The sequence below is a fragment of the Rhipicephalus microplus genome, chromosome 3 (genome assembly GCF_043290135.1).
Source record: "Rhipicephalus microplus isolate Deutch F79 chromosome 3, USDA_Rmic, whole genome shotgun sequence".
NCBI lineage: Eukaryota > Metazoa > Arthropoda > Arachnida > Ixodida > Ixodidae > Rhipicephalus > Rhipicephalus microplus.
The window spans coordinates 158,493,572-158,517,362 of NC_134702.1; the positions used below are offsets into that span (position 1 = coordinate 158,493,572).

General features: G+C 49.8%; 47 non-coding genes across 47 annotated transcripts; all 47 read left to right on the forward strand.

The window, feature by feature from the left end:
• The first annotated feature begins 390 nt into the window (after positions 1-390).
• On the forward strand, positions 391-462 carry TRNAE-UUC (transfer RNA glutamic acid (anticodon UUC)). Its single transcript has one exon. It is a non-coding gene; the product is annotated as a tRNA-Glu (tRNA).
• Positions 463-575: 113 nt separating this feature from the next.
• Positions 576-647, forward strand: TRNAE-CUC (transfer RNA glutamic acid (anticodon CUC)). The gene has a single exon. It is a non-coding gene; the product is annotated as a tRNA-Glu (tRNA).
• A 296-nt stretch (positions 648-943) lies between these two features.
• On the forward strand, positions 944-1,015 carry TRNAE-CUC (transfer RNA glutamic acid (anticodon CUC)). Its single transcript has one exon. It is a non-coding gene; the product is annotated as a tRNA-Glu (tRNA).
• An 851-nt stretch (positions 1,016-1,866) lies between these two features.
• On the forward strand, positions 1,867-1,938 carry TRNAE-CUC (transfer RNA glutamic acid (anticodon CUC)). The gene has a single exon. It is a non-coding gene; the product is annotated as a tRNA-Glu (tRNA).
• A 110-nt stretch (positions 1,939-2,048) lies between these two features.
• Positions 2,049-2,120, forward strand: TRNAE-UUC (transfer RNA glutamic acid (anticodon UUC)). Its single transcript has one exon. It is a non-coding gene; the product is annotated as a tRNA-Glu (tRNA).
• An 849-nt stretch (positions 2,121-2,969) lies between these two features.
• On the forward strand, positions 2,970-3,041 carry TRNAE-UUC (transfer RNA glutamic acid (anticodon UUC)). The gene has a single exon. It is a non-coding gene; the product is annotated as a tRNA-Glu (tRNA).
• A 481-nt stretch (positions 3,042-3,522) lies between these two features.
• Positions 3,523-3,594, forward strand: TRNAE-CUC (transfer RNA glutamic acid (anticodon CUC)). The gene has a single exon. It is a non-coding gene; the product is annotated as a tRNA-Glu (tRNA).
• A 110-nt stretch (positions 3,595-3,704) lies between these two features.
• TRNAE-CUC (transfer RNA glutamic acid (anticodon CUC)) lies at positions 3,705-3,776 on the forward strand. The gene has a single exon. It is a non-coding gene; the product is annotated as a tRNA-Glu (tRNA).
• An 857-nt stretch (positions 3,777-4,633) lies between these two features.
• TRNAE-CUC (transfer RNA glutamic acid (anticodon CUC)) lies at positions 4,634-4,705 on the forward strand. The gene has a single exon. It is a non-coding gene; the product is annotated as a tRNA-Glu (tRNA).
• Positions 4,706-4,818: 113 nt separating this feature from the next.
• Positions 4,819-4,890, forward strand: TRNAE-UUC (transfer RNA glutamic acid (anticodon UUC)). Its single transcript has one exon. It is a non-coding gene; the product is annotated as a tRNA-Glu (tRNA).
• Positions 4,891-5,743: 853 nt separating this feature from the next.
• Positions 5,744-5,815, forward strand: TRNAE-UUC (transfer RNA glutamic acid (anticodon UUC)). Its single transcript has one exon. It is a non-coding gene; the product is annotated as a tRNA-Glu (tRNA).
• Positions 5,816-5,928: 113 nt separating this feature from the next.
• TRNAE-CUC (transfer RNA glutamic acid (anticodon CUC)) lies at positions 5,929-6,000 on the forward strand. The gene has a single exon. It is a non-coding gene; the product is annotated as a tRNA-Glu (tRNA).
• Positions 6,001-6,113: 113 nt separating this feature from the next.
• On the forward strand, positions 6,114-6,185 carry TRNAE-CUC (transfer RNA glutamic acid (anticodon CUC)). Its single transcript has one exon. It is a non-coding gene; the product is annotated as a tRNA-Glu (tRNA).
• Positions 6,186-6,296: 111 nt separating this feature from the next.
• On the forward strand, positions 6,297-6,368 carry TRNAE-CUC (transfer RNA glutamic acid (anticodon CUC)). Its single transcript has one exon. It is a non-coding gene; the product is annotated as a tRNA-Glu (tRNA).
• Positions 6,369-7,956: 1,588 nt separating this feature from the next.
• TRNAE-UUC (transfer RNA glutamic acid (anticodon UUC)) lies at positions 7,957-8,028 on the forward strand. The gene has a single exon. It is a non-coding gene; the product is annotated as a tRNA-Glu (tRNA).
• Positions 8,029-8,509: 481 nt separating this feature from the next.
• On the forward strand, positions 8,510-8,581 carry TRNAE-CUC (transfer RNA glutamic acid (anticodon CUC)). Its single transcript has one exon. It is a non-coding gene; the product is annotated as a tRNA-Glu (tRNA).
• Positions 8,582-8,692: 111 nt separating this feature from the next.
• TRNAE-CUC (transfer RNA glutamic acid (anticodon CUC)) lies at positions 8,693-8,764 on the forward strand. Its single transcript has one exon. It is a non-coding gene; the product is annotated as a tRNA-Glu (tRNA).
• A 110-nt stretch (positions 8,765-8,874) lies between these two features.
• On the forward strand, positions 8,875-8,946 carry TRNAE-CUC (transfer RNA glutamic acid (anticodon CUC)). The gene has a single exon. It is a non-coding gene; the product is annotated as a tRNA-Glu (tRNA).
• A 667-nt stretch (positions 8,947-9,613) lies between these two features.
• TRNAE-CUC (transfer RNA glutamic acid (anticodon CUC)) lies at positions 9,614-9,685 on the forward strand. Its single transcript has one exon. It is a non-coding gene; the product is annotated as a tRNA-Glu (tRNA).
• A 113-nt stretch (positions 9,686-9,798) lies between these two features.
• TRNAE-UUC (transfer RNA glutamic acid (anticodon UUC)) lies at positions 9,799-9,870 on the forward strand. The gene has a single exon. It is a non-coding gene; the product is annotated as a tRNA-Glu (tRNA).
• Positions 9,871-11,275: 1,405 nt separating this feature from the next.
• TRNAE-UUC (transfer RNA glutamic acid (anticodon UUC)) lies at positions 11,276-11,347 on the forward strand. Its single transcript has one exon. It is a non-coding gene; the product is annotated as a tRNA-Glu (tRNA).
• Positions 11,348-11,828: 481 nt separating this feature from the next.
• On the forward strand, positions 11,829-11,900 carry TRNAE-CUC (transfer RNA glutamic acid (anticodon CUC)). The gene has a single exon. It is a non-coding gene; the product is annotated as a tRNA-Glu (tRNA).
• A 110-nt stretch (positions 11,901-12,010) lies between these two features.
• Positions 12,011-12,082, forward strand: TRNAE-CUC (transfer RNA glutamic acid (anticodon CUC)). The gene has a single exon. It is a non-coding gene; the product is annotated as a tRNA-Glu (tRNA).
• Positions 12,083-12,195: 113 nt separating this feature from the next.
• TRNAE-CUC (transfer RNA glutamic acid (anticodon CUC)) lies at positions 12,196-12,267 on the forward strand. Its single transcript has one exon. It is a non-coding gene; the product is annotated as a tRNA-Glu (tRNA).
• Positions 12,268-12,378: 111 nt separating this feature from the next.
• On the forward strand, positions 12,379-12,450 carry TRNAE-CUC (transfer RNA glutamic acid (anticodon CUC)). The gene has a single exon. It is a non-coding gene; the product is annotated as a tRNA-Glu (tRNA).
• A 666-nt stretch (positions 12,451-13,116) lies between these two features.
• Positions 13,117-13,188, forward strand: TRNAE-CUC (transfer RNA glutamic acid (anticodon CUC)). The gene has a single exon. It is a non-coding gene; the product is annotated as a tRNA-Glu (tRNA).
• A 110-nt stretch (positions 13,189-13,298) lies between these two features.
• TRNAE-UUC (transfer RNA glutamic acid (anticodon UUC)) lies at positions 13,299-13,370 on the forward strand. Its single transcript has one exon. It is a non-coding gene; the product is annotated as a tRNA-Glu (tRNA).
• Positions 13,371-14,218: 848 nt separating this feature from the next.
• Positions 14,219-14,290, forward strand: TRNAE-UUC (transfer RNA glutamic acid (anticodon UUC)). Its single transcript has one exon. It is a non-coding gene; the product is annotated as a tRNA-Glu (tRNA).
• A 481-nt stretch (positions 14,291-14,771) lies between these two features.
• Positions 14,772-14,843, forward strand: TRNAE-CUC (transfer RNA glutamic acid (anticodon CUC)). The gene has a single exon. It is a non-coding gene; the product is annotated as a tRNA-Glu (tRNA).
• Positions 14,844-14,956: 113 nt separating this feature from the next.
• Positions 14,957-15,028, forward strand: TRNAE-CUC (transfer RNA glutamic acid (anticodon CUC)). Its single transcript has one exon. It is a non-coding gene; the product is annotated as a tRNA-Glu (tRNA).
• Positions 15,029-15,139: 111 nt separating this feature from the next.
• On the forward strand, positions 15,140-15,211 carry TRNAE-CUC (transfer RNA glutamic acid (anticodon CUC)). The gene has a single exon. It is a non-coding gene; the product is annotated as a tRNA-Glu (tRNA).
• Positions 15,212-16,055: 844 nt separating this feature from the next.
• TRNAE-CUC (transfer RNA glutamic acid (anticodon CUC)) lies at positions 16,056-16,127 on the forward strand. The gene has a single exon. It is a non-coding gene; the product is annotated as a tRNA-Glu (tRNA).
• A 113-nt stretch (positions 16,128-16,240) lies between these two features.
• Positions 16,241-16,312, forward strand: TRNAE-UUC (transfer RNA glutamic acid (anticodon UUC)). The gene has a single exon. It is a non-coding gene; the product is annotated as a tRNA-Glu (tRNA).
• A 1,029-nt stretch (positions 16,313-17,341) lies between these two features.
• On the forward strand, positions 17,342-17,413 carry TRNAE-UUC (transfer RNA glutamic acid (anticodon UUC)). Its single transcript has one exon. It is a non-coding gene; the product is annotated as a tRNA-Glu (tRNA).
• A 481-nt stretch (positions 17,414-17,894) lies between these two features.
• On the forward strand, positions 17,895-17,966 carry TRNAE-CUC (transfer RNA glutamic acid (anticodon CUC)). The gene has a single exon. It is a non-coding gene; the product is annotated as a tRNA-Glu (tRNA).
• Positions 17,967-18,076: 110 nt separating this feature from the next.
• Positions 18,077-18,148, forward strand: TRNAE-CUC (transfer RNA glutamic acid (anticodon CUC)). Its single transcript has one exon. It is a non-coding gene; the product is annotated as a tRNA-Glu (tRNA).
• Positions 18,149-18,261: 113 nt separating this feature from the next.
• On the forward strand, positions 18,262-18,333 carry TRNAE-CUC (transfer RNA glutamic acid (anticodon CUC)). Its single transcript has one exon. It is a non-coding gene; the product is annotated as a tRNA-Glu (tRNA).
• Positions 18,334-18,444: 111 nt separating this feature from the next.
• Positions 18,445-18,516, forward strand: TRNAE-CUC (transfer RNA glutamic acid (anticodon CUC)). The gene has a single exon. It is a non-coding gene; the product is annotated as a tRNA-Glu (tRNA).
• Positions 18,517-18,626: 110 nt separating this feature from the next.
• On the forward strand, positions 18,627-18,698 carry TRNAE-CUC (transfer RNA glutamic acid (anticodon CUC)). Its single transcript has one exon. It is a non-coding gene; the product is annotated as a tRNA-Glu (tRNA).
• Positions 18,699-19,553: 855 nt separating this feature from the next.
• On the forward strand, positions 19,554-19,625 carry TRNAE-CUC (transfer RNA glutamic acid (anticodon CUC)). The gene has a single exon. It is a non-coding gene; the product is annotated as a tRNA-Glu (tRNA).
• Positions 19,626-19,735: 110 nt separating this feature from the next.
• TRNAE-UUC (transfer RNA glutamic acid (anticodon UUC)) lies at positions 19,736-19,807 on the forward strand. The gene has a single exon. It is a non-coding gene; the product is annotated as a tRNA-Glu (tRNA).
• Positions 19,808-21,208: 1,401 nt separating this feature from the next.
• TRNAE-CUC (transfer RNA glutamic acid (anticodon CUC)) lies at positions 21,209-21,280 on the forward strand. The gene has a single exon. It is a non-coding gene; the product is annotated as a tRNA-Glu (tRNA).
• Positions 21,281-21,393: 113 nt separating this feature from the next.
• Positions 21,394-21,465, forward strand: TRNAE-CUC (transfer RNA glutamic acid (anticodon CUC)). The gene has a single exon. It is a non-coding gene; the product is annotated as a tRNA-Glu (tRNA).
• A 111-nt stretch (positions 21,466-21,576) lies between these two features.
• TRNAE-CUC (transfer RNA glutamic acid (anticodon CUC)) lies at positions 21,577-21,648 on the forward strand. The gene has a single exon. It is a non-coding gene; the product is annotated as a tRNA-Glu (tRNA).
• Positions 21,649-21,758: 110 nt separating this feature from the next.
• Positions 21,759-21,830, forward strand: TRNAE-CUC (transfer RNA glutamic acid (anticodon CUC)). The gene has a single exon. It is a non-coding gene; the product is annotated as a tRNA-Glu (tRNA).
• Positions 21,831-22,679: 849 nt separating this feature from the next.
• On the forward strand, positions 22,680-22,751 carry TRNAE-CUC (transfer RNA glutamic acid (anticodon CUC)). The gene has a single exon. It is a non-coding gene; the product is annotated as a tRNA-Glu (tRNA).
• Positions 22,752-22,864: 113 nt separating this feature from the next.
• On the forward strand, positions 22,865-22,936 carry TRNAE-UUC (transfer RNA glutamic acid (anticodon UUC)). The gene has a single exon. It is a non-coding gene; the product is annotated as a tRNA-Glu (tRNA).
• The last annotated feature ends 855 nt before the right edge of the window (positions 22,937-23,791 follow it).

Here is a 23,791-nt window from a genome sequence, read left to right on the forward strand (position 1 = left end):
TCGCTCCCTCCCTCTCAAATCTCTGGCATGGTCTAGTGGCTAGGATACCTGGCTCTCACCCAGCAGGCTCGGGTACGATTCCCGGTGTCAGAAGTTTTTTCTTTTATCTGCTGTCATCAAGTCTCCAATTTGCGCACGGTATGTAACTTCAATAGTTTTACCCTGTTGGCCGAATGGCTAAGCGATCTCTCCGTCCCTCTCCGTTCTCCGGCATGTTCTAGTGTCTAGGATACCTGGCTCTCACCCAGGAAGCCCGGTTGCAATTCCTGGGGTCGGGAGTATTTTTTTTATCAGCTATCATCAAGTCTCCAAATTGCGCACGCTATGTATCTTCAATACTTCTACCTTGTTGGCCAAATGGCTAAGCGATCGCTCCGTCCTTCTCCGTTCTCCGGCATGGTCTAGTGGCTAGGATACCTGGCTTTCACCCAGGAGGCCCTGGTTCGATTCCCGGTGTCGGAAGTATTTTCTTTTATCTGCTGTCATCAAGTCTACAATTTGCGCTCGCTATGTAACTTCAATAGTTTTACCCTGTTGGCCGAATCACTAAGCGTTCGCTCCGCCTTTCTCCCTTTTCTGGCATGGTCTAGTGGCTAGGATACCTGGCTCTCACCCAGGAGGCCCGGGTACGATTCCCGGTGTCGGAAGTATTTTCTTTTATCTGCTGTCTTCAAGCCTCCAATTTTCGCATGCTTTGTAACTTCAATACTTTTATCCTGTTGGCCGAATATCTAAGCGATCGCTCCGTCCCTCTCCGTTCTCCGGCGTGGTCTAGTGGCTAGGATATCTGGCTCTCACCCAGGAGACCCTGGTTCAATTCTTGGTGTCGGAAGTATTCTTTTATCTGCTGTCATCAAGTCTTCAATTTGCGCACGGTATGTAACTTGAATAGTTTCTCCCTGTTGGCTGAATGGCTAAGCGATCGCTCCGTCCCTCTTCGTTCTCCGGCATGGTCTAGTGGCTTGGACACCTGGCTCTCACCCAGGAGGCCCGGGTACGATTCCCGGTGTCGGAAGTATTTTTTATCTGCTATTATCAAGTATCCAATTTACGCACGCTATGTAACTTCAATACTTTTACCCTGTTGGCCAAATGGCTAAGTGATCGCTCCGTCCCTCTCCGTTCTACAGCATGGTCTAGTTTCTAGGATACCTGGCTTTCACACAGGAGGCCCGGGTTCGATTCCCGGTGTCGGAAGTATTTTCTTTTATCTGCTGTCATCAAGTCTCCAATTTGCGCACGCTATGTAACTTCAATAGTTTTACCCTGTTGGCCGAATGGCTAAGTGATCGCTCCGTCCCTCTCTGTTCTACAGCATGGTCTAGTGTCTAGGATACCTGGCTTTCACACAGGAGGCCCGGGTTCGATTCCCGGTGTCGGAAGTATTTTCTTTTATCTGCTGTCATCAAGTCTCCAATTTGCGCATGCTATGTAACTTCAATAGTTTTACCCTGTTGGCCGAATGGCTAAGCGATCGCTCCGTCCCTCTCCGTTCTGCAGCATGGTCTAGTGTCTAGGATACCTATGGCGCTCTCACCCAGGAGGCCCGCGTCCGATTCCCGGTGTCGGAAGTATTTTTTCATCTGCTATCATCAAGTCTCCAATTTGCGCATGCTATATAACTTCAATACTTTTACCCTGTTGGCCGAATGGCTAAGCGATCGCTCTGTCCCTCTCCGTTCTCCGGCATGGTCTAGTGGCTTGGATACCTGGCTCTCACCCAGGAGGCCCGCGTGCGATTCCCGGTATCGGAAGTATTTTTTTTATCTGCTGTCATCAAGTCTCCAATTTGCGCACGGTATGTAACTTGAATAGTTTCACCCTGTTGGCCGAGTGGCTAGGCGATCGCTCCGTCCCTCTACGTTCTCTGGCATGGTCTAGTGGCTTGGACACCTGGCTCTCACCCAGGAGGCCCGGGTACGATTCCCGGTGTCGGAAGTATTTTTTATCTGCTATTATCAAGTATCCAATTTACGCACGCTATGTAACTTCAATACTTTTACCCTGTTGGCCAAATGGCTAAGCAATCGCTCCGTCCTTCTCCGTTCTCCGGCATGGTCTAGTGGCTAGGATACCTGGCTTTCACCCAGGAGGACCGGGTTCGATTCTCGGTGTCGGAAGTATTTTCTTTTATCTGCTGTCATCAAGTCTCCAATTTGCGCACGCTATGTAACTTCAATAGTTTTACCCTGTTGGCCGAATGGCTAAGCGATCGCTCCGTCCCTCCGTTCTACAGCATGATCTAGTGTCTAGGATACCTATGGCGCTCTCACCCAGGAGGCCTGCATCTGATTCCCGGTGTCAGAAGTATTTTTTCATCTGCTATTATCAAGTCTCCAATTTGCGCATGCTATATAACTTCAATGCTTTTACGCTGTTGGCCGAATGGCTAAGCGATCGCTCTGTCCCTCTCCGTTCTCCGGCATGGTCTAGTGGCTTGGATACCTGGCTCTCACCCAGGAGGCCTGGATTCGATTCCCGGTGTGGGAAGTATTTTCTTTTATCTGCTGTTTTCAAGCCTCCAATTTGCGCATGCTTTGTAACTTCAATACTTTTACACTGTTGGCCGAATATCTAAGCGATCGCTCCGTCCCTCTCCGTTCTCCGGCGTGGTCTAGTGGCTAGGATATCTGGCTCTCACCCAGGAGAACCTGGTTCGATTCTTGGTGTCGGAAGTATTCTTTTATCTGCTGTCATCAAGTCTCCAATTTGCGCACGGTATGTAACTTCAAGTTTTACCCTGTTGGCCGAATGGCTAAGCGATCTCTCCGTTCCTCTCCGTTCTCTGGCATGGTCTAGTGTCTAGGATACCTGGCTCTCACCCAGGAAGCCCGGTTGCGATTCCTGGGGTCGGGAGTATTTTTTTTTATCAGCTATCATCAAGTCTCCAAATTGCGCACGCTATGTATCTTCAATACTTCTACCTTGTTGGCCGAATGGCTAAGCGATCGCTCCGTCCTTCTCCGTTCTCCGGCATGGTCTAGTGGCTAGAATACCTGGCTTTCACCCAGGAGGCCCTGGTTCGATTCCCGGTGTCGGAAGTATTTTCTTTTGTCTGCTGTCTTCAAGCCTCCCATTTGCGCATGCTTTGTAACTTCAATACTTTTACCCTGTTGGCCGAATGGCTAAGCGATCGCTCCCTCCCTCTCAAATCTCTGGCATGGTCTAGTGGCTAGGATACCTGGCTCTCACCCAGCAGGCCCGGGTACGATTCCCGGTGTCAGAAGTTTTTTCTTTTATCTGCTGTCATCAAGTCTCCAATTTGCGCACGGTATGTAACTTCAATAGTTTTACCCTGTTGGCCGAATGGCTAAGCGATCTCTCCGTCCCTCTCCGTTCTCCGGCATGTTCTAGTGTCTAGGATACCTGGCTCTCACCCAGGAAGCCCGGTTGCGATTCCTGGGGTCGGGAGTATTTTTTTATCAGCTATCATCAAGTCTCCAATTTGCGCACGGTATGTAACTTGAATAGTTTCTCCCTGTTGGCTGAATGGCTAAGCGATCGCTCCGTCCCTCTTTGTTCTCTGGCATGGTCTAGTGGCTTGGACACCTGGCTCTCACCCAGGAGGCCCGGGTACGATTCCCGGTGTCGGAAGTATTTTTTATCTGCTATTATCAAGTATCCAATTTACGCACGCTATGTAACTTCAATACTTTTACCCTGTTGGCCAAATGGCTAAGTGATCGCTCCGTCCCTCTCTGTTCTCCAGCATGGTCTAGTGGCTAGGATACCTGGCTCTCACCCGGGAGGCCCAGGTTCGATTCCCGGTGTCGGAAGTATTTTCTTTTATCTGCTATCATCAAGTCTCCAATTTGCGCACGCTATGTAACTTCAATACTTTTACCCTGTTGGCCGAATCGCTAAGCGATCGCTCCGTCCCTCTCCGTTCTCCAGCATGGTCTAGTGGCTAGGATACCTGGCTTTAACCCAGAAGGCCCGGGTTCGATTCCCAGTGTCGGAAGTATTTTCTTTTATCTGCTGTCATCAAGTCTCCAATTTGCGCACGCTATCTAACTTCAATAGTTTTACCCTGTTGGTCGAATGGCTAAGCGATCGCTCCGTCCCTCTCCGTTCTACAGCATGGTCTAGTGTCTAGGATACCTATGGCGCTCTCACCCAGGAGGCCCGCGTCCGATTCCCGGTGTCGGAAGTATTTTTTCATCTGCTATCATCAAGTCTCCAATTTGCGCATGCTATATAACTTCAATACTTTTACCCTGTTCGCTGAATGGCTAAGCGATTGCTCTTTCCCTCTCCGTTCTCCGGCATGGTCTAGTGGCTTGGATACCTGGCTCTCACCCAGGAGGCCTGCTTGCGATTCCCGGTATCGGAAGTATTTTTTATCTGCTATCATCAAGTCTCCAATTTGCGCATACTATTTAACTTCAATACTTTTACCCTGTTGGCCGAATGGCTAAGCGATCGCTCAGTCCCTCTCCGTTCTCCGGCAGGGTCTAGTGGCTAGGATACCTAGCTCTCACCCAGGAGGCCTGGATTCGATTCCCGGTGTCGGAAGTATTTTTTATCTGCTATTATGCTATTATCAAGTATCCAATTTACGCACGCTATGTAACTTCAATACTTTTACCCTGTTGGCCAAATGGCTAAGTGATCGCTCCGTCCCTCTCCGTTCTCCGGCATGGTCTAGTGGCTAGGATACCTGGCTCTCACCCAGGAGGCCGGGGTTCGATTCCCGGTGTCGGAAGTATTTTCTTTTATCTGCTATCATCAAGTCTCCAATTTGCGCACGCTATGTGACTTCAATACTTTTACCCTGTTGGCCGAATCGCTAAGCGATCGCTCCGTCCCTCTCCGTTCTCCGGCATGGTCTAGTGGCTAGGATACCTGGCTTTCACCCAAGAGGCCCGGGTTCGATTCCCGGTGTCGGAAATATTTTCTTTTATCAGCTGTCATCAAGTCTCCAATTTGCGCACGCTATGTAACTTCAATAGTTTTACCCTGTTGGCCGAATGGCTAAGTGATCGCTCCGTCCCTCTCCGTTCTACAGCATGGTCTAGTGTCTAGGATACCTGGCTTTCACACAGGAGGCCCGGGTTCGATTCCCGGTGTCGGAAGTATTTTCTTTCATCTGCTGTCATCAAGTCTCCAATTTGCGCACGCTATGTAACTTCAATAGTTTTACCCTGTTGGCCGAATGGCTAAGCGATCGCTCCGTTCCTCTCCGTTCTACAGCATGGTCTAGTGTCTAGGATACCTATGGCGCTCTCACCCAGGAGGCCCGCGTCCGATTCCCGGTGTCGGAAGTATTTTTTCATCTGCTATCATCAAGTCTCCAATTTGCGCATGCTATATAACTTCAATACTTTTACCCTGTTGGCCGAATGGCTAAGCGATCGCTCTGTCCCTCTCCGTTCTCCGGCATGGTCTAGTGGCTTGGATACCTGGCTCTCACCCAGGAGGCCCGCGTGCGATTCCCGGTATCGGAAGTATTTTTTTTTATTTGCTGTCATCAAGTCTCCAATTTGCGCACGGTATGTAACTTGAATAGTTTCACCCTGTTGGCCGAATGGCTAAGCGATCGCTCCGTCCCTCTACGTTCTCTGGCATGGTCTAGTGGCTTGGACACCTGGCTCTCACCCAGGAGGCCCGCGTCTGATTCCCGGTGTCGGAAGTATTTTTTCATCTGCTATTATCAAGTCTCCAATTTGCGCATGCTATATAACTTCAATACTTTTACGCTGTTGGCCGAATGGCTAAGCGATCGCTCCGTCCTTCTCCGTTCTCCGGCATGGTCTAGTGGCTAGGATACCTGGCTTTCACCCAGGAGGCCCTGGTTCGATTCCCGGTGTCGGAAGTATTTTCTTTTATCTGCTGTCATCAAGTCTACAATTTGCGCTCGCTATGTAACTTCAATAGTTTTACCCTGTTGGCCGAATCACTAAGCGTTCGCTCCGCCTTTCTCCCTTTTCCGGCATGGTCTAGTGGCTAGGATACCTGGCTCTCACCCAGGAGGCCCGGGTACGATTCCCGGTGTCGGAAGTATTTTCTTTTATCTGCTGTCTTCAAGACTCCAATTTTCGCATGCTTTGTAACTTCAATACTTTTATCCTGTTGGCCGAATATCTAAGCGATCGCTCCGTCCCTCTCCGTTCTCCGGCGTGGTCTAGTGGCTAGGATATCTGGCTCTCACCCAGGAGACCCTGGTTCGATTCTTGGTGTCGGAAGTATTCTTTTATCTGCTGTCATCAAGTCTTCAATTTGCGCACGGTATGTAACTTGAATAGTTTCTCCCTGTTGGCTGAATGGCTAAGCCATCGCTCCGTCCCTCTTCGTTCTCCGGCATGGTCTAGTGGCTTGGACACCTGGCTCTCACCCAGGAGGCCCGGGTACGATTCCCGGTGTCGGAAGTATTTTTTATCTGCTATTATCAAGTATCCAATTTACGCACGCTATGTAACTTCAATACTTTTACCCTGTTGGCCAAATGGCTAAGTGATCGCTCCGTCCCTCTCCGTTCTACAGCATGGTCTAGTTTCTAGGATACCTGGCTTTCACACAGGAGGCCCGGGTTCGATTCCCGGTGTCGGAAGTATTTTCTTTTATCTGCTGTCATCAAGTCTCCAATTTGCGCACGCTATGTAACTTCAATAGTTTTACCCTGTTGGCCGAATGGCTAAGTGATCGCTCCGTCCCTCTCTGTTCTACAGCATGGTCTAGTGTCTAGGATACCTGGCTTTCACACAGGAGGCCCGGGTTCGATTCCCGGTGTCGGAAGTATTTTCTTTTATCTGCTGTCATCAAGTCTCCAATTTGCGCATGCTATGTAACTTCAATAGTTTTACCCTGTTGGCCGAATGGCTAAGCGATCGCTCCGTCCCTCTCCGTTCTGCAGCATGGTCTAGTGTCTAGGATACCTATGGCGCTCTCACCCAGGAGGCCCGCGTCCGATTCCCGGTGTCGGAAGTATTTTTTCATCTGCTATCATCAAGTCTCCAATTTGCGCATGCTATATAACTTCAATACTTTTACCCTGTTGGCCGAATGGCTAAGCGATCGCTCTGTCCCTCTCCGTTCTCCGGCATGGTCTAGTGGCTTGGATACCTGGCTCTCACCCAGGAGGCCCGTGTGCGATTCCCGGTATCGGAAGTATTTTCTTTTATCTGCTGTCATCAAGTATCCAATTTGCGCACGCTATGTAACTTCAATAGTTTTACCCTGTTGGCCGAATGGCTAAGCGATCGCTCCGTCCCTCCGTTCTACAGCATGATGTAGTGTCTAGGATACCTATGGCGCTCTCACCCAGGAGGCCTGCATCTGATTCCCGGTGTCAGAAGTATTTTTTCATCTGCTATTATCAAGTCTCCAATTTGCGCATGCTATATAACTTCAATGCTTTTACGCTGTTGGCCGAATGGCTAAGCGATCGCTCTGTCCCTCTCCGTTCTCCGGCATGGTCTAGTGGCTTGGATACCTGGCTCTCACCCAGGAGGCCTGGATTCGATTCCCGGTGTGGGAAGTATTTTCTTTTATCTGCTGTTTTCAAGCCTCCAATTGGCGCATGCTTTGTAACTTCAATACTTTTACACTGTTGGCCGAATATCTAAGCGATCGCTCCGTCCCTCTCCGTTCTCCGGCGTGGTCTAGTGGCTAGGATATCTGGCTCTCACCCAGGAGAACCTGGTTCGATTCTTGGTGTCGGAAGTATTCTTTTATCTGCTGTCATCAAGTCTCCAATTTGCGCACGGTATGTAACTTCAAGTTTTACCCTGTTGGCCGAATGGCTAAGCGATCTCTCCGTTCCTCTCCGTTCTCTGGCATGGTCTAGTGTCTAGGATACCTGGCTCTCACCCAGGAAGCCCGGTTGCGATTCCTGGGGTCGGGAGTATTTTTTTTTATCAGCTATTATCAAGTCTCCAAATTGCGCACGCTATGTATCTTCAATACTTCTACCTTGTTGGCCGAATGGCTAAGCGATCGCTCCGTCCTTCTCCGTTCTCCGGCATGGTCTAGTGGCTAGAATACCTGGCTTTCACCCAGGAGGCCCTGGTTCGATTCCCGGTGTCGGAAGTATTTTCTTTTATCTGCTGTCTTCAAGCCTCCAATTTGCGCATACTTTGTAACTTCAATACTTTTACCCTGTTGGCCGAATGGCTAAGCGATCGCTCCCTCCCTCTCAAATCTCTGGCATGGTCTAGTGGCTAGGATACCTGGCTCTCACCCAGCAGGCCCGGGTACGATTCCCGGTGTCAGAAGTTTTTTCTTTTATCTGCTGTCATCAAGTCTCCAATTTGCGCACGGTATGTAACTTCAATAGTTTTACCCTGTTGGCCGAATGGCTAAGCGATCTCTCCGTCCCTCTCCGTTCTCCGGCATGTTCTAGTGTCTAGGATACCTGGCTCTCACCCAGGAAGCCCGGTTGCGATTCCTGGGGTCGGGAGTATTTTTTTATCAGCTATCATCAAGTCTCCAAATTGCGCACGCTATGTAACTTCAATACTTTTACCCTGTTGGCCGAATCGCTAAGCGATCGCTCCGTCCCTCTCCGTTCTCCGGCGTGGTCTAGTGGCTAGGATATCTGGCTCTCACCCAGGAGACCCTGGTTCGATTCTTGGTGTCGGAAGTATTCTTTTATCTGCTGTCATCGAGTCTCCAATTTGCGCACGGTATGTAACTTGAATAGTTTCTCCCTGTTGGCTGAATGGCTAAGCGATCGCTCCGTCCCTCTTTGTTCTCTGGCATGGTCTAGTGGCTTGGACACCTGGCTCTCACCCAGGAGGCCCGGGTACGATTCCCGGTGTCGGAAGTATTTTTTATCTGCTATTATCAAGTATCCAATTTACGCACGCTATGTAACTTCAATACTTTTACCCTGTTGGCCAAATGGCTAAGTGATCGCTCCGTCCCTCTCTGTTCTCCAGCATGGTCTAGTGGCTAGGATACCTGGCTCTCACCCGGGAGGCCCAGGTTCGATTCCCGGTGTCGGAAGTATTTTCTTTTATCTGCTATCATCAAGTCTCCAATTTGCGCACGCTATGTAACTTCAATACTTTTACCCTGTTGGCCGAATCGCTAAGCGATCGCTCCGTCCCTCTCCGTTCTCCAGCATGGTCTAGTGGCTAGGATACCTGGCTTTAACCCAGAAGGCCCGGGTTCGATTCCCAGTGTCGGAAGTATTTTCTTTTATCTGCTGTCATCAAGTCTCCAATTTGCGCACGCTATCTAACTTCAATAGTTTTACCCTGTTGGTCGAATGGCTAAGCGATCGCTCCGTCCCTCTCCGTTCTACAGCATGGTCTAGTGTCTAGGATACCTATGGCGCTCTCACCCAGGAGGCCCGCGTCCGATTCCCGGTGTCGGAAGTATTTTTTCATCTGCTATCATCAAGTCTCCAATTTGCGCATGCTATATAACTTCAATACTTTTACCCTGTTCGCCGAATGGCTAAGCGATTGCTCTTTCCCTCTCCGTTCTCCGGCATGGTCTAGTGGCTTGGATACCTGGCTCTCACCCAGGAGGCCTGCTTGCGATTCCCGGTATCGGAAGTATTTTTTATCTGCTATCATCAAGTCTCCAATTTGCGCATACTATTTAACTTCTATACTTTTACCCTGTTGGCCGAATGGCTAAGCGATCGCTCAGTCCCTCTCCGTTCTCCGGCAGGGTCTAGTGGCTAGGATACCTGGCTCTCACCCAGGAGGCCGGGGTTCGATTCCCGGTGTCGGAAGTATTTTCTTTTATCTGCTATCATCAAGTCTCCAATTTGCGCACGCTATGTGACTTCAATACTTTTACCCTGTTGGCCGAATCGCTAAGCGATCGCTCCGTCCCTCTCCGTTCTCCGGCATGGTCTAGTGGCTAGGATACCTGGCTTTCACCCAAGAGGCCCGGGTTCGATTCCCGGTGTCGGAAATATTTTCTTTTATCAGCTGTCATCAAGTCTCCAATTTGCGCACGCTATGTAACTTCAATAGTTTTACCCTGTTGGCCGAATGGCTAAGTGATCGCTCCGTCCCTCTCCGTTCTACAGCATGGTCTAGTGTCTAGGATACCTGGCTTTCACACAGGAGGCCCGGGTTCGATTCCCGGTGTCGGAAGTATTTTCTTTCATCTGCTGTCATCAAGTCTCCAATTTGCGCACGCTATGTAACTTCAATAGTTTTACCCTGTTGGCCGAATGGCTAAGCGATCGCTCCGTTCCTCTCCGTTCTACAGCATGGTCTAGTGTCTAGGATACCTATGGCGCTCTCACCCAGGAGGCCCGCGTCCGATTCCCGGTGTCGGAAGTATTTTTTCATCTGCTATCATCAAGTCTCCAATTTGCGCATGCTATATAACTTCAATACTTTTACCCTGTTGGCCGAATGGCTAAGCGATCGCTCTGTCCCTCTCCGTTCTCCGGCATGGTCTAGTGGCTTGGATACCTGGCTCTCACCCAGGAGGCCCGCGTGCGATTCCCGGTATCGGAAGTATTTTTTTTTATTTGCTGTCATCAAGTCTCCAATTTGCGCACGGTATGTAACTTGAATAGTTTCACCCTGTTGGCCGAATGGCTAAGCAATCGCTCCGTCCCTCTACGTTCTCTGGCATGGTCTAGTGGCTTGGACACCTGGCTCTCACCCAGGAGGCCCGCGTCTGATTCCCGGTGTCGGAAGTATTTTTTCATCTGCTATTATCAAGTCTCCAATTTGCGCATGCTATATAACTTCAATACTTTTACGCTGTTGGCCGAATGGCTAAGCGATCGCTCTGTCCCTCTCCGTTCTCTGGCATGGTCTAGTGGCTTGGATACCTGGCTCTCACCCAGGAGGCCTGGATTCGATTCCCGGTGTGGGAAGTATTTTCTTTTATCTGCTGTTTTCAAGCCTCCAATTTGCGCATGCTTTGTAACTTCAATACTTTTACCCTGTTGGCCGAATATCTAAGCGATCGCTCCGTCCCTCTCCGTTCTCCGGCGTGGTCTAGTGGCTAGGATATCTGGCTCTCACCCAGGAGAACCTGGTTCGATTCTTGGTGTCGGAAGTATTCTTTTATCTGCTGTCATCAAGTCTCCAATTTGCGCACGGTATGTAACTTCAAGTTTTACCCTGTTGGCCGAATGGCTAAGCGATCTCTCCTTTCCTCTCCGTTCTCCGGCATGGTCTAGTGTCTAGGATACCTGGCTCTCACCCAGGAAGCCCGGTTGCGATTCCTGGGGTCGGGAGTATTTTTTTTTTATCAGCTATCATCAAGTCTCCAAATTGCGCACGCTATGTATCTTCAATACTTCTACCTTGTTGGCCGAATGGCTAAGCGATCGCTCCGTCCTTCTCCGTTCTCCGGCATGGTCTAGTGGCTAGGATACCTGGCTTTCACCCAGGAGGCCCTGGTTCGATTCCCGGTGTCGGAAGTATTTTCTTTTATCTGCTGTCTTCAAGCCTCCAATTCGCGCATGCTTTGTAACTTCAATACTTTTACCCTGTTGGCCGAATGGCTAAGCGATCGCTCCCTCCCTCTCAAATCTCTGGCATGGTCTAGTGGCTAGAATACCTGGCTCTCACCCAGCAGGCCCGGGTACGATTCCCGGTGTAAGAAGTTTTTTCTTTTATCTGCTGTCATCAAGTCTCCAATTAGCGCACGGTATGTAACTTCAATAGTTTTACCCTGTTGGCCCAATATCTAAGCGATCGCTCCGTCCCTCTCCGTTCTCCGGCGTGGTCTAGTGGCTAGGATATCTGGCTCTCACCCAGGAGAACCTGGTTCGATTCTTGGTGTCGGAAGTATTCTTTTATCTGCTGTCATCAAGTCTCCAATTTGCACACGGTATGTAACTTGAATAGTTTCACCCTGTTGGCTGAATGGCTAAGCAATCGCTCCGTCCCTCTCCGTTCTCTGGCATGGTCTAGTGGCTTGGACACCTGGCTCTCACCCAGGAGGCCCGGGTACGATTCCCGGTGTCGGAAGTATTTTTTATCTGCTATTATCAAGTATCCAATTTACGCACGCTATGTAACTTCAATACTTTTACCCTGTTGGCCAAATGGCTAAGTGATCGCTCCGTCCCTCTCTGTTCTCCAGCATGGTCTAGTGGCTAGGATACCTGGCTCTCACCCAGGCAGCCCAGGTTCGATTCCCGGTGTCGGAAGTATTTTCTTTTATCTGCTATCATCAAGTCTCCAATTTGCGCACGCTATGTAACTTCAATACTTTTACCCTGTTGGCCGAATCGCTAAGCGATCGCTCCGTCCCGCTCCGTTCTCCGGCGTGGTCTAGTGGCTAGGATATCTGGCTCTCACCCAGGAGACCCTGGTTCGATTCTTGGTGTCGGAAGTATTCTTTTATCTGCTGTCATCAAGTCTCCAATTTGCGCACGGTATGTAACTTGAATAGTTTCTCCCTGTTGGCTGAATGGCTAAGCGATCGCTCCGTCCCTCTTTGTTCTCTGGCATGGTCTAGTGGCTTGGACACCTGGCTCTCACCCAGGAGGCCCGGGTACGATTCCCGGTGTCGGAAGTATTTTTTATCTGCTATTATCAAGTATCCAATTTACGCACGCTATGTAACTTCAATACTTTTACCCTGTTGGCCAAATGGCTAAGTGATCGCTCCGTCCCTCTCCGTTCTACAGCATGGTCTAGTTTCTAGGATACCTGGCTTTCACACAGGAGGCCCGGGTTCGATTCCCGGTGTCGGAAGTATTTTCTTTTATCTGCTGTCATCAAGTCTCCAATTTGCGTACGCTATGTAACTTCAATAGTTTTACCCTGTTCGCCGAATGGCTAAGCGATCGCTCCGTCCCTCTCCGTTCTGCAGCATGGTCTAGTGTCTAGGATACCTATGGCGCTCTCACCCAGGAGGCCCGCGTCCGATTCCCGGTGTCGGAAGTATTTTTTCATCTGCTATCATCAAGTCTCCAATTTGCGCATGCTATATAACTTCAATACTTTTACCCTGTTGGCCGAATGGCTAAGCGATCGCTCTGTCCCTCTCCGTTCTCCGGCATGGTCTAGTGGCTTGGATACCTGGCTCTCACCCAGGAGGCCCGCGTGCGATTCCCGGTATCGGAAGTATTTTTTTTATCTGCTGTCATCAAGTCTCCAATTTGCGCACGGTATGTAACTTGAATAGTTTCACCCTGTTGGCCGAGTGGCTAAGCGATCGCTCCGTCCCTCTACGTTCTCTGGCATGGTCTAGTGGCTTGGACACCTGGCTCTCACCCAGGAGGCCCGGGTACGATTCCCGGTGACGGAAGTATTTTTTATCTGCTATTATCAAGTATCCAATTTACGCACGCTATGTAACTTCAATACTTTTACCCTGTTGGCCAAATGGCTAAGCAATCGCTCCGTCCTTCTCCGTTCTCCGGCATGGTCTAGTGGCTAGGATACCTGGCTTTCACCCAGGAGGACCGGGTTCGATTCTCGGTGTCGGAAGTATTTTCTTTTATCTGCTGTCATCAAGTCTCCAACTTGCGCACGCTATGTAACTTCAATAGTTTTACCCTGTTGGCCGAATGGCTAAGCGATCGCTCCGTCCCTCCGTTCTACAGCATGATCTAGTGTCTAGGATACCTATGGCGCTCTCACCCAGGAGGCCTGCATCTGATTCCCGGTGTCGGAAGTATTTTTTCATCTGCTATTATCAAGTCTCCAATTTGCGCATGCTATATAACTTCAATGCTTTTACGCTGTTGGCCGAATGGCTAAGCGATCGCTCTGTCCCTCTCCGTTCTCCGGCATGGTCTAGTGGCTTGGATACCTGGCTCTCACCCAGGAGGCCTGGATTCGATTCCCGGTGTGGGAAGTATTTTCTTTTATCTGCTGTTTTCAAGCCTCCAATTTGCGCATGCTTTGTAACTTCAATACTTTTACCCTGTTGGCCGAATATCTAAGCGATCGCTCCGTCCCTCTCCGTTCTCCGGCGTGGTCTAGTGGCTAGGATATCTGGCTCTCTCCCAGGAGAACCTGGTTCGATTCTTGGTGTCGGAAGTATTCTTTTATCTGCTGTGATCAAGTCTCCAATTTGCGCACGGTATGTAACTTCAAGTTTCACCCTGTTGGCCGAATGGCTAAGCGATCTCTCCGTTCCTCTCCGTTCTCTGGCATGGTCTAGTGTCTAGGATACCTGGCTCTCACCCAGGAAGCCCGGTTGCGATTCCTGGGGTCGGGAGTATTTTTTTTATCAGCTATCATCAAGTCTCCAAATTGCGCACGCTATGTATCTTCAATACTTCTACCTTGTTGGCCGAATGGCTAAGCGATCGCTCCGTCCTTCTCCGTTCTCCGGCATGGTCTAGTGGCTAGAATACCTGGCTTTCACCCAGGAGGCCCTGGTTCGATTCCCGGTGTCGGAAGTATTTTCTTTTATCTGCTGTCTTCAAGCCTCCAATTTGCGCATGCTTTGTAACTTCAATACTTTTACCCTGTTGGCCGAATGGCTAAGCGATCGCTCCCTCCCTCTCAAATCTCTGGCATGGTCTAGTGGCTAGGATACCTGGCTCTCACACAGCAGGCCCGGGTACGATTCCCGGTGTCAGAAGTTTTTTCTTTTATCTGCTGTCATCAAGTCTCCAATTTGCGCACGGTATGTAACTTCAATAGTTTTACCCTGTTGGCCGAATGGCTAAGCGATCTCTCCGTCCCTCTCCGTTCTCCGGCATGTTCTAGTGTCTAGGATACCTGGCTCTCACCCAGGAAGCCCGGTTGCGATTCCTGGGGTCGGGAGTATTTTTTTATCAGCTATCATCAAGTCTCCAAATTGCGCACGCTATGTATCTTCAATACTTCTACCTTCTTGGCCGAATGGCTAAGCGACCGCTCCGTCCTTCTCCGTTCTCCGGCATGGTCTAGTGGCAAGGATACCTGGCTCTCACCCAGGAGGCCCAGGTTTGATTCCCGGTGTCGGAAGTATTTTCTTTTATCTGCTATCATCAAGTCTCCAATTTGCGCAGGCTATGTAACTTCAATACTTTTACCCTGTTGGCCGAATCGCTAAGCGATCGCTCCGTCCCTCTCCGTTCTCCGGCGTGGTCTAGTGGCTAGGATATCTGGCTCTCACCCAGGAGACCCTGGTTCGATTCTTGGTGTCGGAAGTATTCTTTTATCTGCTGTCATCAAGTCTCCAATTTGCGCACGGTATGTAACTTGAATAGTTTCTCCCTGTTGGCTGAATGGCTAAGCGATCGCTCCGTCCCTCTTTGTTCTCTGGCATGGTCTAGTGGCTTGGACACCTGGCTCTCACCCAGGAGGCCCGGGTACGATTCCCGGTGTCGGAAGTATTTTTTATCTGCTATTATCAAGTATCCAATTTACGCACGCTATGTAACTTCAATACTTTTACCCTGTTGGCCAAATGGCTAAGTGATCGCTCCGTCCCTCTCTGTTCTTTAGCATGGTCTAGTGGCTAGGATACCTGGCTCTCACCCAGGAGGCCCAGGTTCGATTCCCGGTGTCGGAAGTATTTTCTTTTATCTGCTATCATCAAGTCTCCAATTTGCGCACGCTATGTAACTTCAATACTTTTACCCTGTTGGCCGAATCGCTAAGCGATCGCTCCGTCCCTCTCCGTTCTCCAGCATGGTCTAGTGGCTAGGATACCTGGCTTTAACCCAGAAGGCCCGGGTTCGATTCCCAGTGTCGGAAGTATTTTCTTTTATCTGCTGTCATCAAGTCTCCAATTTGCGCACGCTATCTAACTTCAATACTTTTACCCTGTTCGCCGAATGGCTAAGCGATCGCTCTGTCCCTCTCCGTTCTCCGGCATGGTCTAGTGGCTTGGATACCTGGCTCTCACCCAGGAGGCCTGCTTGCGATTCCCGGTATCGGAAGTATTTTTTATCTGCTATCATCAAGTCTCCAATTTGCGCATACTATTTAACTTCAATACTTTTACCCTGTTGGCCGAATGGCTAAGCGATCGCTCAGTCCCTCTCCGTTCTCCGGCAGGGTCTAGTGGCTAGGATACCTAGCTCTCACCCAGGAGGCCTGGATTCGATTCCCGGTGTCGGAAGTATTTTTCATCTGCTATCATCAAGTCTCCAATTTGCGCATGCTATGTAACTTCAATACTTTTACCCTGTTGGCCAAATGGCTAAGTGATCGCTCCGTCCCTCTCTGTTCTCCGGCATGGTCTAGTGGCTAGGATACCTGGCTCTCACCCAGGAGGCCGGGGTTCGATTCCCGGTGTCGGAAGTATTTTCTTTTATCTGCTATCATCAAGTCTCCAATTTGCGCACGCTATGTGACTTCAATACTTTTACCCTGTTGGCCGAATCGCTAAGCGATCGCTCCGTCCCTCTCCGTTCTCCGGCATGGTCTAGTGGCTAGGATACCTGGCTTTCACCCAAGAGGCCCGGGTTCGATTCCCGGTGTCGGAAGTATTTTTTCATCTGCTATCATCAAGTCTCCAATTTGCGCATGCTATATAACTTCAATACTTTTACCCTGTTGGCCGAATGGCTAAGCGATCGCTCTGTCCCTCTCCGTTTTCCGGCATGGTCTAGTGGCTTGGATACCTGGCTCTCACCCAGGAGGCCCGCGTGCGATTCCCGGTATCGGAAGTATTTTTTTTATCTGCTGTCATCAAGTCTCCAATTTGCGCACGGTATGTAACTTGAATAGTTTCACCCTGTTGGCCGAATGGCTAAGCGATCGCTCCGTCCCTCTACGTTCTCTGGCATGGTCTAGTGGCTTGGACACCTGGCTCTCACCCAGGAGGCCCGCGTCTGATTCCCGGTGTCGGAAGTATTTTTTCATCTGCTATTATCAAGTCTCCATGTTGCGCATGCTATATAACTTCAATACTTTTACGCTGTTGGCCGAATGGCTAAGCGATCGCTCTGTCCCTCTCCGTTCTCTGGCATGGTCTAGTGGCTTGGATACCTGGCTCTCACCCAGGAGGCCTGGATTCGATTCCCGGTGTGGGAAGTATTTTCTTTTATCTGCTGTTTTCAAGCCTCCAATTTGCGCATGCTTTGTAACTTCAATACTTTTACCCTGTTGGCCGAATATCTAAGCGATCGCTCCGTCCCTCTCCGTTCTCCGGCGTGGTCTAGTGGCTAGGATATCTGGCTCTCACCCAGGAGAACCTGGTTCGATTCTTGGTGTCGGAAGTATTCTTTTATCTGCTGTCATCAAGTCCCCAATTTGCGCACGGTATGTAACTTCAAGTTTTACCCTGTTGGCCGAATGGCTAAGCGATCTCTCCTTTCCTCTCCGTTCTCCGGCATGGTCTAGTGTCTAGGATACCTGGCTCTCACCCAGGAAGCCCGGTTGCGATTCCTGGGGTCGGGAGTATTTTTTTTTATCAGCTATCATCAAGTCTCCAAATTGCGCACGCTATGTATCTTCAATACTTCTACCTTGTTGGCCGAATGGCTAAGCGATCGCTCCGTCCTTCTCCGTTCTCCGGCATGGTCTAGTGGCTAGGATACCTGGCTTTCACCCAGGAGGCCCTGGTTCGATTCCCGGTGTCGGAAGTATTTTCTTTTATCTGCTGTCTTCAAGCCTCCAATTCGCGCATGCTTTGTAACTTCAATACTTTTACCCTGTTGGCCGAATGGCTAAGCGATCGCTCCCTCCCTCTCAAATCTCTGGCATGGTCTAGTGGCTAGGATACCTGGCTCTCACCCAGCAGGCCCGGGTACGATTCCCGGTGTCAGAAGTTTTTTCTTTTATCTGCTGTCATCAAGTCTCCAATTAGCGCACGGTATGTAACTTCAATAGTTTTACCCTGTTGGCCCAATATCTAAGCGATCGCTCCGTCCCTCTCCGTTCTCCGGCGTGGTCTAGTGGCTAGGATATCTGGCTCTCACCCAGGAGAACCTGGTTCGATTCTTGGTGTCGGAAGTATTCTTTTATCTGCTGTCATCAAGTCTCCAATTTGCACACGGTATGTAACTTGAATAGTTTCACCCTGTTGGCTGAATGGCTAAGCAATCGCTCCGTCCCTCTCCGTTCTCTGGCATGGTCTAGTGGCTTGGACACCTGGCTCTCACCCAGGAGGCCCGGGTACGATTCCCGGTGTCGGAAGTATTTTTTATCTGCTATTATCAAGTATCCAATTTACGCACGCTATGTAACTTCAATACTTTTACCCTGTTGGCCAAATGGCTAAGTGATCGCTCCGTCCCTCTCTGTTCTCCAGCATGGTCTAGTGGCTAGGATACCTGGCTCTCACCCAGGCAGCCCAGGTTCGATTCCCGGTGTCGGAAGTATTTTCTTTTATCTGCTATCATCAAGTCTCCAATTTGCGCACGCTATGTAACTTCAATACTTTTACCCTGTTGGCCGAATCGCTAAGCGATCGCTCCATCCCGCTCCGTTCTCCGGCGTGGTCTAGTGGCTAGGATATCTGGCTCTCACCCAGGAGACCCTGGTTCGATTCTTGGTGTCGGAAGTATTCTTTTATCTGCTGTCATCAAGTCTCCAATTTGCGCACGGTATGTAACTTGAATAGTTTCTCCCTGTTGGCTGAATGGCTAAGCGATCGCTCCGTCCCTCTTTGTTCTCTGGCATGGTCTAGTGGCTTGGACACCTGGCTCTCACCCAGGAGGCCCGGGTACGATTCCCGGTGTCGGAAGTATTTTTTATCTGCTATTATCAAGTATCCAATTTACGCACGCTATGTAACTTCAATACTTTTACCCTGTTGGCCAAATGGCTAAGTGATCGCTCCGTCCCTCTCTGTTCTCCAGCATGGTCTAGTGGCTAGGATACCTGGCTCTCACCCAGGAGGCCCAGGTTCGATTCCCGGTGTCGGAAGTATTTTCTTTTATCTGCTATCATCAAGTCTCCAATTTGCGCACGCTATGTAACTTCAATACTTTTACCCTGTTGGCCGAATCGCTAAGCGATCGCTCCGTCCCTCTCCGTTCTCCAGCATGGTCTAGTGGCTAGGATACCTGGCTTTAACCCAGAAGGCCCGGGTTCGATTCCCAGTGTCGGAAGTATTTTCTTTTATCTGCTGTCATCAAGTCTCCAATTTGCACACGCTATCTAACTTCAATAGTTTTACCCTGTTGGCCGAATGGCTAAGCGATCGCTCCGTCCCTCTCCGTTCTACAGCATGGTCTAGTTTATAGGATACCTGGCTTTCACACAGGAGGCCCGGGTTCGATTCCCGGTGTCGGAAGTATTTTCTTTTATCTGCTGTCATCAAGTCTCCAATTTGCGCACGCTATGTAACTTCAATAGTTTTACCCTGTTGGCCGAATGGCTAAGTGATCGCTCCGTCCCTCTCCGTTCTACAGCATGGTCTAGTGTCTAGGATACCTGGCTTTCACACAGGAGGCCCGGGTTCGATTCCCGGTGTCGGAAGTATTTTCTTTTATCTGCTGTCATCAAGTCTCCAATTTGCGCATGCTATGTAACTTCAATAGTTTTACCTTGTTGGCCGAATGGCTTAGCGATCGCTCCGTCCCTCTCCGTTCTGCAGCATGGTCTAGTGTCTAGGATACCTATGGCGCTCTCACCCAGGAGGCCCGCGTCCGATTCCCGGTGTCGGAAGTATTTTTTCATCTGCTATCATCAAGTCTCCAATTTGCGCATGCTATATAACTTCAATGCTTTTACGCTGTTGGCCGAATGGCTAAGCGATCGCTCTGTCCCTCTCCGTTCTCCGGCATGGTCTAGTGGCTTGGATACCTGGCTCTCACCCAGGAGGCCCGGGTACGATTCCCGGTGTCGGAAGTATTTTTTATCTGCTATTATCAAGTATCCAATTTACGCACGCTATGTAACTTCAATACTTTTACCCTGTTGGCCAAATGGCTAAGCAATCGCTCCGTCCTTCTCCGTTCTCCGGCATGGTCTAGTGGCTAGGATACCTGGCTTTCACCCAGGAGGACCGGGTTCGATTCTCGGTGTCGGAAGTATTTTCTTTTATCTGCTGTCATCAAGTCTCCAATTTGCGCACGCTATGTAACTTCAATAGTTTTACCCTGTTGGCCGAATGGCTAAGCGATCGCTCCGTCCCTCCGTTCTACAGCATGATCTAGTGTCTAGGATACCTATGGCGCTCTCACCCAGGAGGCCTGCATCTGATTCCCGGTGTCGGAAGTATTTTTTCATCTGCTATTATCAAGTCTCCAATTTGCGCATGCTATATAACTTCAATGCTTTTACGCTGTTGGCCGAATGGCTAAGCGATCGCTCTGTCCCTCTCCGTTCTCCGGCATGGTCTAGTGGCTTGGATACCTGGCTCTCACCCAGGAGGCCTGGATTCGATTCCCGGTGTGGGAAGTATTTTCTTTTATCTGCTGTTTTCAAGCCTCCAATTTGCGCATGCTTTGTAACTTCAATACTTTTACCCTGTTGGCCGAATATCTAAGCGATCGCTCCGTCCCTCTCCGTTCTCCGGCGTGGTCTAGTGGCTAGGATATCTGGCTCTCACCCAGGAGAACCTGGTTCGATTCTTGGTGTCGGAAGTATTCTTTTATCTGCTGTCATCAAGTCTCCAATTTGCGCACGGTATGTAACTTCAAGTTTTACCCTGTTGGCCGAATGGCTAAGCGATCTCTCCGTTCCTCTCCGTTCTCTGGCATGGTCTAGGGTCTAGGATACCTGGCTCTCACCCAGGAAGCCCGGTTGCGATTCCTGGGGTCGGGAGTATTTTTTTTTATCAGCTATCATCAAGTCTCCAAATTGCGCACGCTATGTATCTTCAATACTTCTACCTTGTTGGCCGAATGGCTAAGCGATCGCTCCGTCCTTCTCCGTTTTCCGGCATGGTCTAGTGCTAGAATACCTGGCTTTCACCCAGAAGGCCCTGGTTCGATTCCCGGTGTCGGAAGTATTTTCTTTTATCTGCTGTCTTCAAGCCTCCAATTTGCGCATGCTTTGTAACTTCAATACTTTTACCCTGTTGGCCGAATGGCTAAGCGATTGCTCCCTCCCTCTCAAATCTCTGGCATGGTCTAGTGGCTAGGATACCTGGCTCTCACCCAGCAGGCCCGGGTACGATTCCCGGTGTCAGAAGTTTTTCCTTTTATCTGCTGTCATCAAGTCTCCAATTTGCGCACGGTATGTAACTTCAATAGTTTTACCCTGTTGGCCGAATGGCTAAGCGATCTCTCCGTCCCTCTCCGTTCTCCGGCATGTTCTAGTGTCTAGGATACCTGGCTCTCACCCAGGAAGCCCGGTTGCGATTCCTGGGGTCGGGAGTATTTTTTTATTAGCTATCATCAAGTCTCCAAATCGCGCACGCTATGTATCTTCAATACTTCTACCTTCTTGGCCGAATGGCTAAGCGATCGCTCCGTCCTTCTCCGTTCTCCGGCATGGTCTAGTGGCAAGGATACCTGGCTCTCACCCAGGAGGCCCAGGTTTGATTCCCGGTGTCGGAAGTATTTTCTTTTATCTGATATCATCAAGTCTCCAATTTGCGCAGGCTATGTAACTTCAATACTTTTACCCTGTTGGCCGAATCGCTAAGCGATCGCTCCGTCCCTCTCCCTTCTCCGGCGTGGTCTAGTGGCTAGGATATCTGGCTCTCACCCAGGAGACCCTGGTTCGATTCTTGGTGTCGGAAGTATTCTTTTATCTGCTGTCATCAAGTCTCCAATTTGCGCACGGTATGTAACTTGAATAGTTTCTCCCTGTTGGCTGAATGGCTAAGCGATCGCTCCGTCCCTCTTTGTTCTCTGGCGTGGTCTAGTGGCTAGGACACCTGGCTCTCACCCAGGAGGCCCGGGTACGATTCCCGGTGTCGGAAGTATTTTTTATCTGCTATTATCAAGTATCCAATTTACGCACGCTATGTAACTTCAATACTTTTACCCTGTTGGCCAAATGGCTAAGTGATCGCTCCGTCCCTCTCTGTTCTCCAGCATGGTCTAGTGGCTAGGATACCTGGCTCTCACCCAGGAGGCCCAGGTTTGATTCCCGGTGTCGGAAGTATTTTCTTTTATCTGCTATCATCAAGTCTCCAATTTGCGCACGCTATGTAACTTCAATACTTTTACCCTGTTGGCCGAATCGCTAAGCGATTGCTCCGTCCCTCTCCGTTCTCCAGCATGGTCTAGTGGCTAGGATACCTGGCTTTAACCCAGAAGGCCCGGGTTCGATTCCCAGTGTCGGAAGTATTTTCTTTTATCTGCTGTCATCAAGTCTCCAATTTGCGCACGCTATCTAACTTCAATAGTTTTACCCTGTTGGCCGAATGGCTAAGCGATCGCTCCGTCCCTCTCCGTTCTACAGCATGGTCTAGTGTCTAGGATACCTATGGCGCTCTCACCCTGGAGGCCCGCGTCCGATTCCCGGTGTCGGAAGTATTTTTTCATCTGCTATCATCAAGTCTCCAATTTGCGCATGCTATATAACTTCAATACTTTTACACTGTTCGCCGAATGGCTAAGCGATTGCTCTGTCCCTCTCCGTTCTCCGGCATGGTCTAGTGGCTTGGATACCTGGCTCTCACCCAGGAGGCCTGCTTGCGATTCCCGGTATCGGAAGTATTTTTTATCTGCTATCATCAAGTCTCCAATTTGCGCATACTATTTAACTTCAATACTTTTACCCTGTTGGCCGAATGGCTAAGCGATCGCTCAGTCCCTCTCCGTTCTCCGGCAGGGTCTAGTGGCTAGGATACCTAGCTCTCACCCAGGAGGCCTGGATTCGATTCCCGGTGTCGGAAGTATTTTTTATCTGCTATTATCAAGTATCCAATTTACGCACGCTATGTAACTTCAATACTTTTACCCTGTTGGCCAAATGGCTTAGTGATCGCTCCGTCCCTCTCCGTTCTCCGGCATGGTCTAGTGGCTAGGATACCTGGCTCTCACCCAGGAGGCCGGGGTTCGATTCCCGGTGTCGGAAGTATTTTCTTTTATCTGCTATCATCAAGTCTCCAATTTGCGCACGCTATGTGACTTCAATACTTTTACCCTGTTGGCCGAATCGCCAAGCGATCGCTCCGTCCCTCTCCGTTCTCCGGCATGGTCTAGTGGCTAGGATACCTGGCTTTCACCCAAGAGGCCCGGGTTCGATTCCCGGTGTCGGAAATATTTTCTTTTATCAGCTGTCATCAAGTCTCCAATTTGCGCACGCTATGTAACTTTAATAGTTTTACCCTGTTGGCCGAATGGCTAAGTGATCGCTCCGTCCCTCTCCGTTCTACAGCATGGTCTAGTGTCTAGGATACCTGGCTTTCACACAGGAGGCCCGGGTTCGATTCCCGGTGTCGGAAGTATTTTCTTTCATCTGCTGTCATCAAGTCTCCAATTTGCGCACGCTATGTAACTTCAATAGTTTTACCCTGTTGGCCGAATGGCTAAGCGATTGCTCCGTTCCTCTCCGTTCTACAGCATGGTCTAGTGTCTAGGATACCTATGGCGCTCTCACCCAGGAGGCCCGCGTCCGATTCCCGGTGTCGGAAGTATTTTTTCATCTGCTATCATCAAGTCTCCAATTTGCGCATGCTATATAACTTCAATACTTTTACCCTGTTGGCCGAATGGCTAAGCGATCGCTCTGTCCCTCTCCGTTCTCCGGCATGGTCTAGTGGCTTGGATACCTGGCTCTCACCCAGGAGGCCCGCGTGCGATTCCTGGTATCGGAAGTATTTTTTTTTATCTGCTGTCATCAAGTCTCCAATTTGCGCACGGTATGTAACTTGAATAGTTTCACCCTGTTGGCCGAATGGCTAAGCGATCGCTCCGTCCCTCTACGTTCTCTGGCATGGTCTAGTGGCTTGGACACCTGGCTCTCACCCAGGAGGCCCGCGTCTGATTCCCGGTGTCGGAAGTATTTTTTCATCTGCTATTATCAAGTCTCCAATTTGCGCATGCTATATAACTTCAATACTTTTACGCTGTTGGCCGAATGGCTAAGCGATCGCTCTGTCCCTCTCCGTTCTC